At 48.3% G+C, this 15627-nt stretch overlaps 1 long non-coding RNA gene across 1 annotated transcript; it reads left to right on the forward strand.

Moving 5' to 3' along the window:
• Positions 1–447: 447 nt before the first annotated feature.
• Positions 448–3747, forward strand: LOC145652403 (uncharacterized). The gene is made up of 2 exons (XR_014118687.1): positions 448–952; positions 2119–3747. It is a non-coding gene; the product is annotated as an uncharacterized LOC145652403 (long non-coding RNA).
• Positions 3748–15627: the final 11880 nt, after the last annotated feature.

Genomic DNA, 15627 nt, shown 5'->3' on the forward strand with positions numbered 1-15627 from the left:
TCTGCTGGTGGACGCCGCCTCTCTGAAGACCGTCGGGTCATATGTGACATCCCTCCGCCCTACACGAAGCAAGCCACGCTGAGTTTCCTGGGTCTGGTTAACTACTGCCGCCAGTGGGTGCCCGATTGTTCCATTCATGATAAAGTCCTCGGGCAGGGCTGTGGAAAAGACTGTCCTGACACATTGGTCTGGACTGAAACCATGCATCAGTCATTTAGGACTCTGAAATCGGCCTTGTGCTCTGCTCCAGCGCTTGGCCTGCCGAACTATAATCTGCCCTTCCACCTTTACGAGCACGGTGGCAGTTATGGTCCTGTGGCCTACCTTTCCAAAACTTTTGATTCGGTCGTTCAAGCAGGCCGGCGTGCTTACGCGCCAGGGCTGCCTCGGCCCTGCTAGTCACTGACGCTGAGACATTGGCACTGTCTCATAGCATGGTTCTTCACACTTCACATCAAGTTATTACTATTCTGAATAACATTCAGACACAGCACATGATGGCGCAGCGACGTTCGGGCTATGAGGCCATCCTTTGCGCCACTCAGAACTTAACCATTAAATCACACACATCCCTGAGTTCATCTGCTAGCCTGTTACAATCGCTTTTGACATCGCTAAATCATTCTGCTGACTCTGTGCCCCACGACCGCATGGAGGCTATCCTTGAGTCCTTGAGTATGCGCTCTGATCTGGCTAGCACGCCGCTCGAATGCGACTATCACATTTTTGTAGATGCCTAATGTTTTACACAATGTCCGACTGCGTATTCCCTTGTGGATATTCTGTCTGCCCTTACAGGTCTGCTCACCAGCTGAACTGATGGCATTGACCAGGGCCTGTCATCTATTCCGGGATCAGGTTGTCACCATGTATACTGATTCCCGTCATGCGTTTGGGGTTGCTCATGACTTCGGTAAAATTTGGCACCCCAGGGGGTTCTGCACCTCGGATGGTAAGCCCATTTCTAATTCAGGACTAGTGTCTGCAATTTTGTCTGCATGTACACTACCAGCTCCGGTGACTGTCGAAAAGGTCAGGGGTCATGACACGACCTCTGGATCTGACACGGCCACTGGCAACGGCTTGGCGGACGAGGTTGCATGTTGGGCAGTTGTTAATGCCCCCTCGTGCCCATACGCTGTATCGTCGACATGTTTTCTCATTGCTTGGTGCCTACTGATATCGATCTGCGTTTCATACAGACTCAGGGTACACGAAAGGACTGCTTTCATTGGGCTGATCAAGGATGTAGTCCTGATAAAAGTGGTCTAATTCGTGACCCGGAGGGGCGTATCGCCCTTCCTATATCTGTTTTGCCATTTCTTGTGCGTCAGTTTCACAGGATTTCACATATCGCACAAAGGGGGGGTGACAGCTAACATTGAAAAGCAGTTTGGTATACCTGAAACACGCAAAACTGTAAAATCTTTCCTAGATAGCTGTTTAACCTGTGCTAGAAGCAACCAGGGTAAAACACAAGCCAAACATGATGCCTTGCTGGCTCCTGAATATCCCTTTCAGTGACTACAGATAGACTTTATGCACATGCCACCTTGTGGTCAGTTGAAGTATCTGCTAGAGATTGTATACAGGTTTTCCAAGTGGACTGAGGCGTTTCCTTGTTCTAAGGAAGACGCCTCGCTGTGGTTAAAATCCGAGCCAAGGAGATAATACTGAGGTATGGTGTGCCTCGGGTAATAGATTCAGATCAGGGACCCTGTTTCATTTCTAAGGTAACTCAGAAACTATGCACCTGCCTAACTCTTGACTGGAAGTTTCACATCCCTTATCATCCTCAGTCATCTGGCATTGTTGAAAGAATTAATCATTCATTGAAAGAAATGTTAACAAAGGCTATGATGGAAACAGGAAAGAAATGGATCGATCTACTGCCAGCAGTGTTTCGTCAGATCAGAATGATGCCCACTGCCACCACCAAATTGTCACCATTTGAGGTCATTTTTACTGGATAATTTACCAGCCCATGGGTCAGAGGTAACCCAGGTGTTTCTCATTCAGGTGACATGGACGTGATCCTGGCGGACTACACCCAAATGTTGATTGCGAAATTGAACAGTGTGCGTGGTAATGTCTCTTGTGCTCTCCCTCTTCCCACAGACAGGCCTGCTCATCCATTGATTCCAGGTGACACTGTTTTGGTCAAGTCATTGAACCCTCGGAAAGATGGTGAAGCTGCGTACGGCCCCCCAACAAACGTGATCGCAGTGACCCGAACCGCTGTGCTAACATCGGGATCGGCACAGTGGATACACGCCAGCCCGCCGAAGGAATTACCAGTAGCTGACGCGTCCGCCAAGCCAAATGCACCTTAACACATTCACATATGATACAAAATTTGTTATATGATTTCATGCTGGGGGACTGCCCCTCGGCTGCACCACACACCGAGGAAGTACTCCTTGGCCCTGTTGATATCAATACACTTTTGCATTGGTATTATAATTTGAGAGCTATCCTATCTGCCTATTAACATCCTTTGCAGACTCTCCTTGTTTTCCTGATAATTGTATGCAAAACCTTACTGTAGGAATAATGGGCCCCATCTGTGTGATAATATTGGCATTACGTTCAGTCTCGACGGGTACAAAAGGGGGATGGAGTGCTTTCAGAGTCATCAACAGCAACGTAATGGTAATTTAGCCTGTGTGGTCTGCCTGGTAGTGGCAGGAGAGGTAGTGCCAGGGAAGGATTGTCTGGTATGTCAGGCATTCCATACACCCTGGGTACCGGTCTCGGTAGATGATGTTACCGCCAGGGCAGGGCTAAAAGGTCTGTAATTCCCAGCACCCCTAATAGGTATGATGGGTCCGTACTGGCCAACCGATGGATTAACCCCGGAGCGAACTTGGTTTGGAGTTTGTTCCTGGGAGGAGGAACTACTGCAGCACTTAACAAAAATGAATGGTTTGGCGTGGCAGGTGCTCACTTTAGTCAATAGGACTGAAAACGCCCTGGCATTGTTCAATGATGAAGTAGATCAAATCCGAACCGCTGTCATGCAAAACCGGCTGCTAGGTCATTAACGAAACGTGTTGCTTCGACATCCCTAGTTACTATTCCAACATTACTGACATCATTTCGCACATGAAGGCCGCTACTGCTGAGCCTCCACCTGCTGATGATACTTGGTCAAGTTGGCTGACGGACCTTGTTGGCCCTTGGGGATCTTGGTTTATAAACACATGTTCTCCCGTAATCTTGATTATTGTGTTGATTCTTGTTTGTTGCCCCTGTTTATTGTCACTGTTGTCTTCTTTCATCACCCGCACCTCTACCACTGTGATTAATCATGCAAATGTTGCCTTGGTGCCTGCGTGTGAGAAAGGTCTATATAATGATATATGGTTCCTCTTGGAATCAAAGGGGGGAGTGTTAGACACTGGAGCCTTTCTGTCTTCAGGCACCCAACGCAAGGTCTCTGCTTATCAGCCATGACATGACGGCTTGACCGCGAGCTGGTCTCCCGAGGTCATCCGCTCCCTCTTCTTGTCTCCTTTACCCCTCCCTTTCTCTCTCAGCACAGGGGTAGCTAATGGCTGGTACGGGAACAGCTCGTGCTTGTTCATGCAGCGAACATCTAATCTTTACTAACCTTGCTTCTTTGCTTTCTACGTAGACCCTTAGAACATGTCTCACTTTTCCCCGTCATCCTGTAGATTAGATAGTAGCTATAGGACACGTGCATACTTTGTGCTTTCCTCAATAAAGTGGAACTCTCTTGATTCACCCTGGTGTCAGTGTCTCTTGACTTCCCCGGATTGATGCGGCTACAGAGGACGGAGGGCAGAGGGTAACCTGAGGAGATCGAACCCGAAGTACCGGTCACTTTGAACCAGTTTCTAAAAGTGTGTAAATCATATAGTCCAACGTTATGGGTTTACTCACCATGTTGCTTACAAAGCAGTGCCATTTAGAAATGCCTGACGAGCTCAGAAAAAGTGCTTATTAGACTTAAGTACAGTTATCGTTCACAAAAAAAAACTGAGTTCACGGAACGTTTGAATCACAAAATGAGACTTTGAATAAAAATAGGTAGAGGAGCAAGTTGAGAGGTGGATGTCCAGAGTTGTTGCACAGTACCGGTCATGTGATCCTCCTTTTGAAATGTAATTCAGAAGAGAAATACACAGGTCTTCATCACAGAGGTAGGCGAGTTAAGAAGTTCTAAAAAAGAAAAAAAGGTTCATTCCCAAAGTTGAAATTGTTTATTTTAGTAAATTACTAAATGAGATCAGTAAGAACATGTAAACTGGTCCTTTTGCTCAGCAAAAGTGTAGGTTAGTTGCTACTGCAACATATGCTGTGAAGCTAACCTGCTATGCAGCAAGTTTCCTGGAGCTAAACTAGAGCCAAATGCCAGAACATCGGTCAAATCTGGAATGTGAATGTTCTTAAAAGTGCATCCAGAAGATTTATTAATGATGTGATTCAAATGATTATAATTTGATAGAATTACTCAGTGTAATGAAAGAGTGATTATACATTGTTTCAACATTTTTGATGACTTTCATTCACATATTTTTCACCAGTGCATTTCATATGATTACAGGATTGTGGATTCACACTTGGTTTACCTACAAATTAGAATTCTGGATGTTTTTTAATAGTTGTTGGTTTTTTATTTTTATTTTATTTTATTTACAGAGGGCAGGGAATCAATAAATGTGGCTTTGTCCAGAATTTCTTGAGAAACCTAGATAGATATAAAAATGTTACCATGATTTACAATTATATACCAATTTAATCAAGATGTGCAAAAAGATAGGCATTGGCACCAAACCTTTCAAACAAACAAATTTAAAACTGTAGAACAGAAATAAACAATTAAAATTTGGATGATAAGCTTAGAAAAGGACATTTGACCAAATAAAATACGCACCAGACATAAACAAAGAGAAGTGAAATTGGCACTCAATTACCCATGTGACAAGCAAACAAATGAATTGCACATTAACACTTGTACAATCAAAGCAGCCTCTAGTACTAAAACAATATTACTGTTATACTTGAATATCACCAACTATTTTTCAGTGGCAGTCATGCATCAGTTCCTATAACTGGTTCTATAACAGGTGAAAAGAGTTTGACCAGGTGATCCTTATCAGGTAACTTTAATGAGAGGCTTAAGAGGAACGCAAGTAGATAGGGAAGTCTCCGTTTGCCTGTGATTCTCGGAAGGAGACAAAGGTGCCGCTACACCCTGGGTTTGGGGTTATCCCATCTAGAGGCATGATGTGGTGGCGCAGGAGGTAAACATATGATGTGGACCACTTGTGGTGTTATTTTGTCTAACTTTGACAGAGAGTTGCCTTCATGAACAAATGCTCTTTTGTCTTGTAGGTTTTGGTTACTTCTCACTACAATCTCTTTAGTAAAAGACGCAGAGGGATATAGAGGTATGAGACTGGAGACAGATATTGGTTCTTTTGTGCTTGCTCAAATGTTCTGAATGTAATCTTACTTTTTTTCCTTTGTCCTACAAGTGTGGAACAACAATCCTTTGGGTCAGCCTGAAAATGCCACTCATCTGGGAGCCTTGACTTCCAGTGTTGCATCCATGGAAAGTAGCTCCCCGTTCTTTCAGGAAGACCTGGACTCCAGGCAGAATGAAGCTGTTGAGTCTAGGTGGGCTTCCAGCAGTGAAAAGGGTTTTTCAGAAGATGTGACTGCAATTGGGACTACAGGATATTACCAGTCGGTTTTCCAAAGTGGCCAGAAGCTTCCTGAAACTGTATCCCAAACCGAGTTGCTGGGTCCCTCTTCCCATGAAAGCTCGGATGGTAATGTCGCAATAAATACTCCTCTGTCCAGTCGCCCTTTTGCGCAAAGACGTCTGTACCGTGGGTCTTCTGATGGTGTAGACACTGTATCCAGTGCTCAAGGTTTTCCAAGTCCATACACTTCAGACAGCCAGCAGACTGCTAGGAGGGCTCAACAAAGTAGCAGCAGGCACCCATATGGGACCATTGCTTCTCAGCTGGCAAAGAAAGGGAAGATGTCCAGCCTCCAGAGTGCGGTATGGTCACCAGAATCCCAGATATGGGGTTCTGGTGTAACGTCCACAAGCCATCAACCTGTCGGGCAGTATGAATGCAAAAGCCACAGTCGTTACGGACATCTAGGTTCCCAAGATGGCCACCCCGGCAGCCCCTACCAGCCCTCGGGCCAGGCAGGCCACCCCGGCAGCCCCTACCAGCCCTCGGGCCAGGCAGGCCACCCCGGCAGCCCCTACCAGCCCTCGGGCCAGGCAGGCCACCCCGGCAGCCCCTACCAGCCCTCGGGCCAGGCAGGCCACCCCGGCAGCCCCTACCAGCCCTCGGGCCAGGCAGGCCACCCCGGCAGCCCCTACCAGCCCTCGGGCCAGGCAGGCCACCCCGGCAGCCCCTACCAGCCCTCGGGCCAGGCAGGCCACCCCGGCAGCCCCTACCAGCCCTCGGGCCAGGCAGGCCACCCCGGCAGCCCCTACCAGCCCTCGGGCCAGGCAGGCCACCCCGGCAGCCCCTACCAGCCCTCGGGCCAGGCAGGCCACCCCGGCAGCCCCTACCAGCCCTCGGGCCAGGCAGGCCACCCCGGCAGCCCCTACCAGCCCTCGGGCCAGGCAGGCCACCCCGGCAGCCCCTACCAGCCCTCGGGCCAGGCAGGCCACCCCGGCAGCCCCTACCAGCCCTCGGGCCAGGCAGGCCACCCCGGCAGCCCCTACCAGCCCTCGGGCCAGGCAGGCCACCCCGGCAGCCCCTACCAGCCCTCGGGCCAGGCAGGCCACCCCGGCAGCCCCTACCAGCCCTCAGATCAGAAAACTGTATCTCAATTGTGGCCTCCTGGCTTGGTTTCCACAGTCCATGAATCTGATGGGATGGTTTCTTGTAAGACCAGCAATCTATATTCCCATGATGTGCCCACTGCCCATTCATTGTGCCCCATCCAGGTGTCTGGACAGGCTGCCCATTCCTCATGGCCTGTCCAGGCATGGGGACAGGCTGCCCAGCCATCGGTTCAGGTTAGCCATTCCCCCAGCCCCTTCCAGGGATCTGTTCAGGCTGCCCAGCTGTCAGGACAGGCTGCCCATTCCTCAAGCCCCATGCAGCCGTCAGGACAGGCTGCCCATTCCCAAATGTGGGCGTCTGGCGTGACCTCTACTAGTCGTCAGTCTGAAGGGAACGATGCACAGACAAGCCACAGGTTTCCAGGCTATCTGGGTTCTCATGTTGTACCCCAAATCCAGGGCTCAGGACAGGCTGCACGTTCCTCGAGCACTGTCCAGGGCTCAGGACAGGCTGCACGTTCCTCGAGCACTGTCCAGGGCTCAGGACAGGCTGCCCCTTCCCAAATGTGGGCTTCTGGCGTGACCTCTACTAGTCGTCAGTCTGAAGGGAACGATGCACAGACAAGCCACAGGTTTCCAGGCTATCTGGGTTCTCATGATGTACCCCAAATCCAGGGCTCAGAACAGGCTGCACATTCCTCGAGCACTGTCCAGGGCTCAGGACAGGCTGCCCCTTCCCAAATGTGGGCTTCTGGTGTGACCTCTACTAGTCGTCAATCTGAAGGGAACGATGCACAGACAAGCCACAGGTTTCCAGGCTATCTGGGTTCTCATGTTGTACCCCAAATCCAGGGCTCAGGACAGGCTGCACGTTCCTCGAGCACTGTCCAGGGCTCAGGACAGGCTGCACATTCCTCGAGCACTGTCCAGGGCTCAGGACAGGCTGCCCGTTCCCAAATGTGGGCTTCTGGCGTGACCTCTACTAGTCGTCGGTCTGAAGGGAATGACGCACAGACAAGCCACAGGTTTCCTGGCTATCTGGATTCTCATGTGCCCCAAATCCAGGGCTCAGGACAGGCTGCACGTACCTTGAGCACTGTCCAGGGCTCAGGACAGGCTGACCGTTCCCAAATGTGGGCTTCTGGCGTGACCTCTACTAGTCGTCGGTCTGAAGGGAATGACGCACAGACAAGCCACAGGTTTCCTGGCTATCTGGATTCTCATGTGCCCCAAATCCAGGGCTCAGGACAGGCTGCACGTACCTTGAGCACTGTCCAGGGCTCAGGACAGGCTGACCGTTCCCAAATGTGGGCTTCTGGCGTGACCTCTACTAGTCGTCGGTCTGAAGGGAATGACGCACAGAGAAGCCACAGGTTTCCTGGCTATCTGGAATCTCATGTGCCCCAAATCCAGGGCTCAGGACAGGCTGCACGTTCCTCGAGCACTGTCCAGGGCTCAGGACAGGCTGCACGTTCCTCGAGCACTGTCCAGGGCTCAGGACAGGCTGCACGTTCCTCGAGCACTGTCCAGGGCTCAGGACAGGCTGCACGTTCCTCGAGCACTGTCCAGGGCTCAGGACAGGCTGCCCCTTCCCAAATGTGGGCTTCTGGCGTGACCTCTACTAGTCGTCAATCTGAGGGGAACGATGCACAGACAAGCCACAGGTTTCCAGGCTATCTGGGTTCTCATGTTGTACCCCAAATCCAGGGCTCAGGACAGGCTGCACGTACCTTGAGCACTGTCCAGGGCTCAGGACAGGCTGACCGTTCCCAAATGTGGGCTTCTGGCGTGACCTCTACTAGTCGTCGGTCTGAAGGGAATGACGCACAGACAAGCCACAGGTTTCCTGGCTATCTGGAATCTCATGTGCCCCAAATCCAGGGATCAGGACAGGCTGCACGTACCTCGAGCACTGTCCAGGGCTCAGGACAGGCTGACCGTTCCCAAACGTGGGCTTCTGGCGTGACCTCTACCAGTGTTCAGACTGAAGGGGGTGCTGCACTTGAAAGGCAACAGTTTCCTGGACCTCTGAATTCCCATGATGTCTCAAAAGGCCATTTCTCCAGCCGCTAACAGCTTTGAGTACAGGCTGCCCAATCCTAGATGCAGAAGGTCCGTCTCCTCACAAATCCAATGTTCTACTGGGTTTTAGAGGTTGATCAAACCTCATCCAGCATATGGATTGACAAAGGGCTCTTCAGCATGTACTCCAGTGGGTGGGACAAGGATTCCTTATTGGATGCAAATATAGAACCACCAGCATCTGTTCCAATTTGAGGCTGTTTGATGCAATCTTTTAGATGGGATACTGAGTGTAATGGTCTTTCTCAAAATGGTTCTGCTTTTGTTACTTTCTTGAATAAAATGTTTCTAATGTCTGCTTCAATTGTCTGGGTTATTTGCAGTCTGAAGGGGCACAAGGTCAGCATGAATTCAATCTAGCTTTGCAAGGTGATGAAAGCGGTGATTCTTTGGGTGTGGTGACAAGCACTGCCACACTACTTCTCTTCTGAGAGCCATGATTCTTTATTTGATGGGTATTTGGCACAATTTTCACAGGCTCTTTTATGGTCCAGCAATGGTGGTGTTGGCCTCATTTTTACAGCTACCCACAGTCTCTGGAAGGAAGCTGAGGGGGGGTGGGGGGGCTTGTGGGTGGCAAGCCCACACCAGCCCTCTATCCTAACCTCCTCTTTCTACAGCAGGGTGAGGCTTTGGACCATGGCTCCAGCCCCTCAAATTTCTGCTCTGTTCATGGTACTGGGTGAGAAACTGTGTAGTTATGCCTCCTAACATGACTGATATAAAAAATATTTGTGATGGTTTACCTGATCTGACTAAGGTTCATGCATTTTTGGATGCTTTAGAAGGATGCACCAAATATGCTCAATTAACAGGACCTGATTTCAGGAGTGGTCTGGTGTGGTGTTTAAAGCACAGGTTTACTGAGGAGGAGCTGGTTAGCAATGACACCCTCCCAAATTCAAATAGAGATGGAGCCAATGTTTATTACTGGGCTTAGCACACTAATGTTGACACATCTCGGAAGGATATGGCCCTGATGAGCCATGCTCAGTGCTTCTCTCCTGTTTTACTAAGGACTGGGATCAACCTCTGAGTCAGAAAGGAACCTGTTTGTACCAACTTGTCAGCAAAATATGAATCTCCAACCTGCACAAACTCTGCAGTATAACACAGAGAACCTCTTTAGTAAATCCCTATGAGGCTCGACTCAAGCTTGAGCTGTTTACTGTAAACAGTATCCACTATCTCCTGAAAAAGAAGCAGGTCTGTCACCTCTCATTGACTCCCTGCTTGACCGAGGCATCATCATTCCCACTGTGTCACCCTACAATACACCTGTAAACCAGGTGGTGAGGGATGGAGATTGACAAGATCTCAAGCGCATTAATGGCATAGTAGTTCCTATAGCCCCGCTGGTGCCTGATGTGTCTGCCATTTTAACCACTATACCTGCACACCATCACTATTTTTCTGTTGTTGATATTTGCTCTGCCTTTTTCTCTGTACCAGTCCACCCGGACAGCCAACCACTTTTCGCATTTACATTTCAGGATAGGCATTACGTGTGGTGCCGGCTCCCCCAGGGCTTCCTGGACTCCCCGGCTGTGTTCTCCGCTGTTGTAAGAGACGCATTGGCGTCCTGGGCCCCTCCAGAGGGCTGTGTTATTATCAGTTACGCAGACGACATCCTCTTGTCATCACCAACGGAGGAGCGCTGCGTGATGGGGTCTCGTTCACTACTGAAACATCTGGCTTCATGCGGTTTTAAGGATTCACCATCTAAGCTCCAGTGGTGCAAGCTGTCTGTCACGTATCTGGGGTTCCTGCTGTCTGCTGGTGGACGCCGCCTCTCTGAAGACCGTCGGGTCATATGTGACATCCCTCCGCCCTACACGAAGCAAGCCACGCTGAGTTTCCTGGGTCTGGTTAACTACTGCCGCCAGTGGGTGCCCGATTGTTCCATTCATGATAAAGTCCTCGGGCAGGGCTGTGGAAAAGACTGTCCTGACACATTGGTCTGGACTGAAACCATGCATCAGTCATTTAGGACTCTGAAATCGGCCTTGTGCTCTGCTCCAGCGCTTGGCCTGCCGAACTATAATCTGCCCTTCCACCTTTACGAGCACGGTGGCAGTTATGGTCCTGTGGCCTACCTTTCCAAAACTTTTGATTCGGTCGTTCAAGCAGGCCGGCGTGCTTACGCGCCAGGGCTGCCTCGGCCCTGCTAGTCACTGACGCTGAGACATTGGCACTGTCTCATAGCATGGTTCTTCACACTTCACATCAAGTTATTACTATTCTGAATAACATTCAGACACAGCACATGATGGCGCAGCGACGTTCGGGCTATGAGGCCATCCTTTGCGCCACTCAGAACTTAACCATTAAATCACACACATCCCTGAGTTCATCTGCTAGCCTGTTACAATCGCTTTTGACATCGCTAAATCATTCTGCTGACTCTGTGCCCCACGACCGCATGGAGGCTATCCTTGAGTCCTTGAGTATGCGCTCTGATCTGGCTAGCACGCCGCTCGAATGCGACTATCACATTTTTGTAGATGCCTCATGTTTTACACAATGTCCGACTGCGTATTCCCTTGTGGATATTCTGTCTGCCCTTACAGGTCTGCTCACCAGCTGAACTGATGGCATTGACCAGGGCCTGTCATCTATTCCGGGATCAGGTTGTCACCATGTATACTGATTCCCGTCATGCGTTTGGGGTTGCTCATGACTTCGGTAAAATTTGGCACCCCAGGGGGTTCTGCACCTCGGATGGTAAGCCCATTTCTAATTCAGGACTAGTGTCTGCAATTTTGTCTGCATGTACACTACCAGCTCCGGTGACTGTCGAAAAGGTCAGGGGTCATGACACGACCTCTGGATCTGACACGGCCACTGGCAACGGCTTGGCGGACGAGGTTGCATGTTGGGCAGTTGTTAATGCCCCCTCGTGCCCATACGCTGTATCGTCGACATGTTTTCTCATTGCTTGGTGCCTACTGATATCGATCTGCGTTTCATACAGACTCAGGGTACACGAAAGGACTGCTTTCATTGGGCTGATCAAGGATGTAGTCCTGATAAAAGTGGTCTAATTCGTGACCCGGAGGGGCGTATCGCCCTTCCTATATCTGTTTTGCCATTTCTTGTGCGTCAGTTTCACAGGATTTCACATATCGCACAAAGGGGGGGTGACAGCTAACATTGAAAAGCAGTTTGGTATACCTGAAACACGCAAAACTGTAAAATCTTTCCTAGATAGCTGTTTAACCTGTGCTAGAAGCAACCAGGGTAAAACACAAGCCAAACATGATGCCTTGCTGGCTCCTGAATATCCCTTTCAGTGACTACAGATAGACTTTATGCACATGCCACCTTGTGGTCAGTTGAAGTATCTGCTAGAGATTGTATACAGGTTTTCCAAGTGGACTGAGGCGTTTCCTTGTTCTAAGGAAGACGCCTCGCTGTGGTTAAAATCCGAGCCAAGGAGATAATACTGAGGTATGGTGTGCCTCGGGTAATAGATTCAGATCAGGGACCCTGTTTCATTTCTAAGGTAACTCAGAAACTATGCACCTGCCTAACTCTTGACTGGAAGTTTCACATCCCTTATCATCCTCAGTCATCTGGCATTGTTGAAAGAATTAATCATTCATTGAAAGAAATGTTAACAAAGGCTATGATGGAAACAGGAAAGAAATGGATCGATCTACTGCCAGCAGTGTTTCGTCAGATCAGAATGATGCCCACTGCCACCACCAAATTGTCACCATTTGAGGTCATTTTTACTGGATAATTTACCAGCCCATGGGTCAGAGGTAACCCAGGTGTTTCTCATTCAGGTGACATGGACGTGATCCTGGCGGACTACACCCAAATGTTGATTGCGAAATTGAACAGTGTGCGTGGTAATGTCTCTTGTGCTCTCCCTCTTCCCACAGACAGGCCTGCTCATCCATTGATTCCAGGTGACACTGTTTTGGTCAAGTCATTGAACCCTCGGAAAGATGGTGAAGCTGCGTACGGCCCCCCAACAAACGTGATCGCAGTGACCCGAACCGCTGTGCTAACATCGGGATCGGCACAGTGGATACACGCCAGCCCGCCGAAGGAATTACCAGTAGCTGACGCGTCCGCCAAGCCAAATGCACCTTAACACATTCACATATGATACAAAATTTGTTATATGATTTCATGCTGGGGGACTGCCCCTCGGCTGCACCACACACCGAGGAAGTACTCCTTGGCCCTGTTGATATCAATACACTTTTGCATTGGTATTATAATTTGAGAGCTATCCTATCTGCCTATTAACATCCTTTGCAGACTCTCCTTGTTTTCCTGATAATTGTATGCAAAACCTTACTGTAGGAATAATGGGCCCCATCTGTGTGATAATATTGGCATTACGTTCAGTCTCGACGGGTACAAAAGGGGGATGGAGTGCTTTCAGAGTCATCAACAGCAACGTAATGGTAATTTAGCCTGTGTGGTCTGCCTGGTAGTGGCAGGAGAGGTAGTGCCAGGGAAGGATTGTCTGGTATGTCAGGCATTCCATACACCCTGGGTACCGGTCTCGGTAGATGATGTTACCGCCAGGGCAGGGCTAAAAGGTCTGTAATTCCCAGCACCCCTAATAGGTATGATGGGTCCGTACTGGCCAACCGATGGATTAACCCCGGAGTGAACTTGGTTTGGAGTTTGTTCCTGGGAGGAGGAACTACTGCAGCACTTAACAAAAATGAATGGTTTGGCGTGGCAGGTGCTCACTTTAGTCAATAGGACTGAAAACGCCCTGGCATTGTTCAATGATGAAGTAGATCAAATCCGAACCGCTGTCATGCAAAACCGGCTGCTAGGTCATTAACGAAACGTGTTGCTTCGACATCCCTAGTTACTATTCCAACATTACTGACATCATTTCGCACATGAAGGCCGCTACTGCTGAGCCTCCACCTGCTGATGATACTTGGTCAAGTTGGCTGACGGACCTTGTTGGCCCTTGGGGATCTTGGTTTATAAACACATGTTCTCCCGTAATCTTGATTATTGTGTTGATTCTTGTTTGTTGCCCCTGTTTATTGTCACTGTTGTCTTCTTTCATCACCCGCACCTCTACCACTGTGATTAATCATGCAAATGTTGCCTTGGTGCCTGCGTGTGAGAAAGGTCTATATAATGATATATGGTTCCTCTTGGAATCAAAGGGGGGAGTGTTAGACACTGGAGCCTTTCTTTCTTCAGGCACCCAACGCAAGGTCTCTGCTTATCAGCCATGACATGACGGCTTGACCGCGAGCTGGTCTCCCGAGGTCATCCGCTCCCTCTTCTTGTCTCCTTTACCCCTCCCTTTCTCTCTCAGCACAGGGGTAGCTAATGGCTGGTACGGGAACAGCTCGTGCTTGTTCATGCAGCGAACATCTAATCTTTACTAACCTTGCTTCTTTGCTTTCTACGTAGACCCTTAGAACATGTCTCACTTTTCCCCGTCATCCTGTAGATTAGATAGTAGCTATAGGACACGTGCATACTTTGTGCTTTCCTCAATAAAGTGGAACTCTCTTGATTCACCCTGGTGTCAGTGTCTCTTGACTTCCCCGGATTGATGCGGCTACAGAGGACGGAGGGCAGAGGGTAACCTGAGGAGATCGAACCCGAAGTACCGGTCACTTTGAACCAGTTTCTAAAAGTGTGTAAATCATATAGTCCAACGTTATGGGTTTACTCACCATGTTGCTTACAAAGCAGTGCCATTTAGAAATGCCTGACGAGCTCAGAAAAAGTGCTTATTAGACTTAAGTACAGTTATCGTTCACAAAAAAAAACTGAGTTCATGGAACGTTTGAATCACAAAATGAGACTTTGAATAAAAATAGGTAGAGGAGCAAGTTGAGAGGTGGATGTCCAGAGTTGTTGCACAGTACCGGTCATGTGATCCTCCTTTTGAAATGTAATTCAGAAGAGAAATACACAGGTCTTCATCACAGAGGTAGGCGAGTTAAGAAGTTCTAAAAAAGAAAAAAAGGTTCATTCCCAAAGTTGAAATTGTTTATTTTAGTAAATTACTAAATGAGATCAGTAGGAACATGTAAACTGGTCCTTTTGCTCAGCAAAAGTGTAGGTTAGTTGCTACTGCAACATATGCTGTGAAGCTAACCTGCTATGCAGCAAGTTTCCTGGAGCTAAACTAGGGCCAATTGCCAGAACATCGGTCAAATCTGGAATGTGAATGTTCTTAAAAGTGCATCCAGAAGATTTATTAATGATGTGATTCAAATGATTATAATTTGATAGAATTACTCAGTGTAATGAAAGAGTGATTATACATTGTTTCAACATTTTTGATGACTTTCATTCACATATTTTTCACCAGTGCATTTCATATGATTACAGGATTGTGGATTCACACTTGGTTTACCTACAAATTAGAATTCTGGATGTTTTTTAATAGTTGTTGGTTTTTTATTTTTATTTTATTTTATTTACAGAGGGCAGGGAATCAATAAATGTGGCTTTGTCCAGAATTTCTTGAGAAACCTAGATAGATATAAAAATGTTACCATGATTTACAATTATATACCAATTTAATCAAGATGTGCAAAAAGATAGGCATTGGCACCAAACCTTTCAAACAAACAAATTTAAAACTGTAGAACAGAAATAAACAATTAAAATTTGGATGATAAGCTTAGAAAAGGACATTTGACCAAATAAAATACGCACCAGACATAAACAAAGAGAAGTGAAATTGGCACTCAATTACCCATGTGACAAGCAAACAAATGAATTGCACATTAACACTTGTACAATCA

The sequence above is a fragment of the Electrophorus electricus genome, chromosome 19, assembly GCF_041902795.1.
Source record: "Electrophorus electricus isolate QZ-2024a chromosome 19, ASM4190279v1, whole genome shotgun sequence".
NCBI classification, from domain to species: Eukaryota; Metazoa; Chordata; class Actinopteri; order Gymnotiformes; family Gymnotidae; genus Electrophorus; species Electrophorus electricus.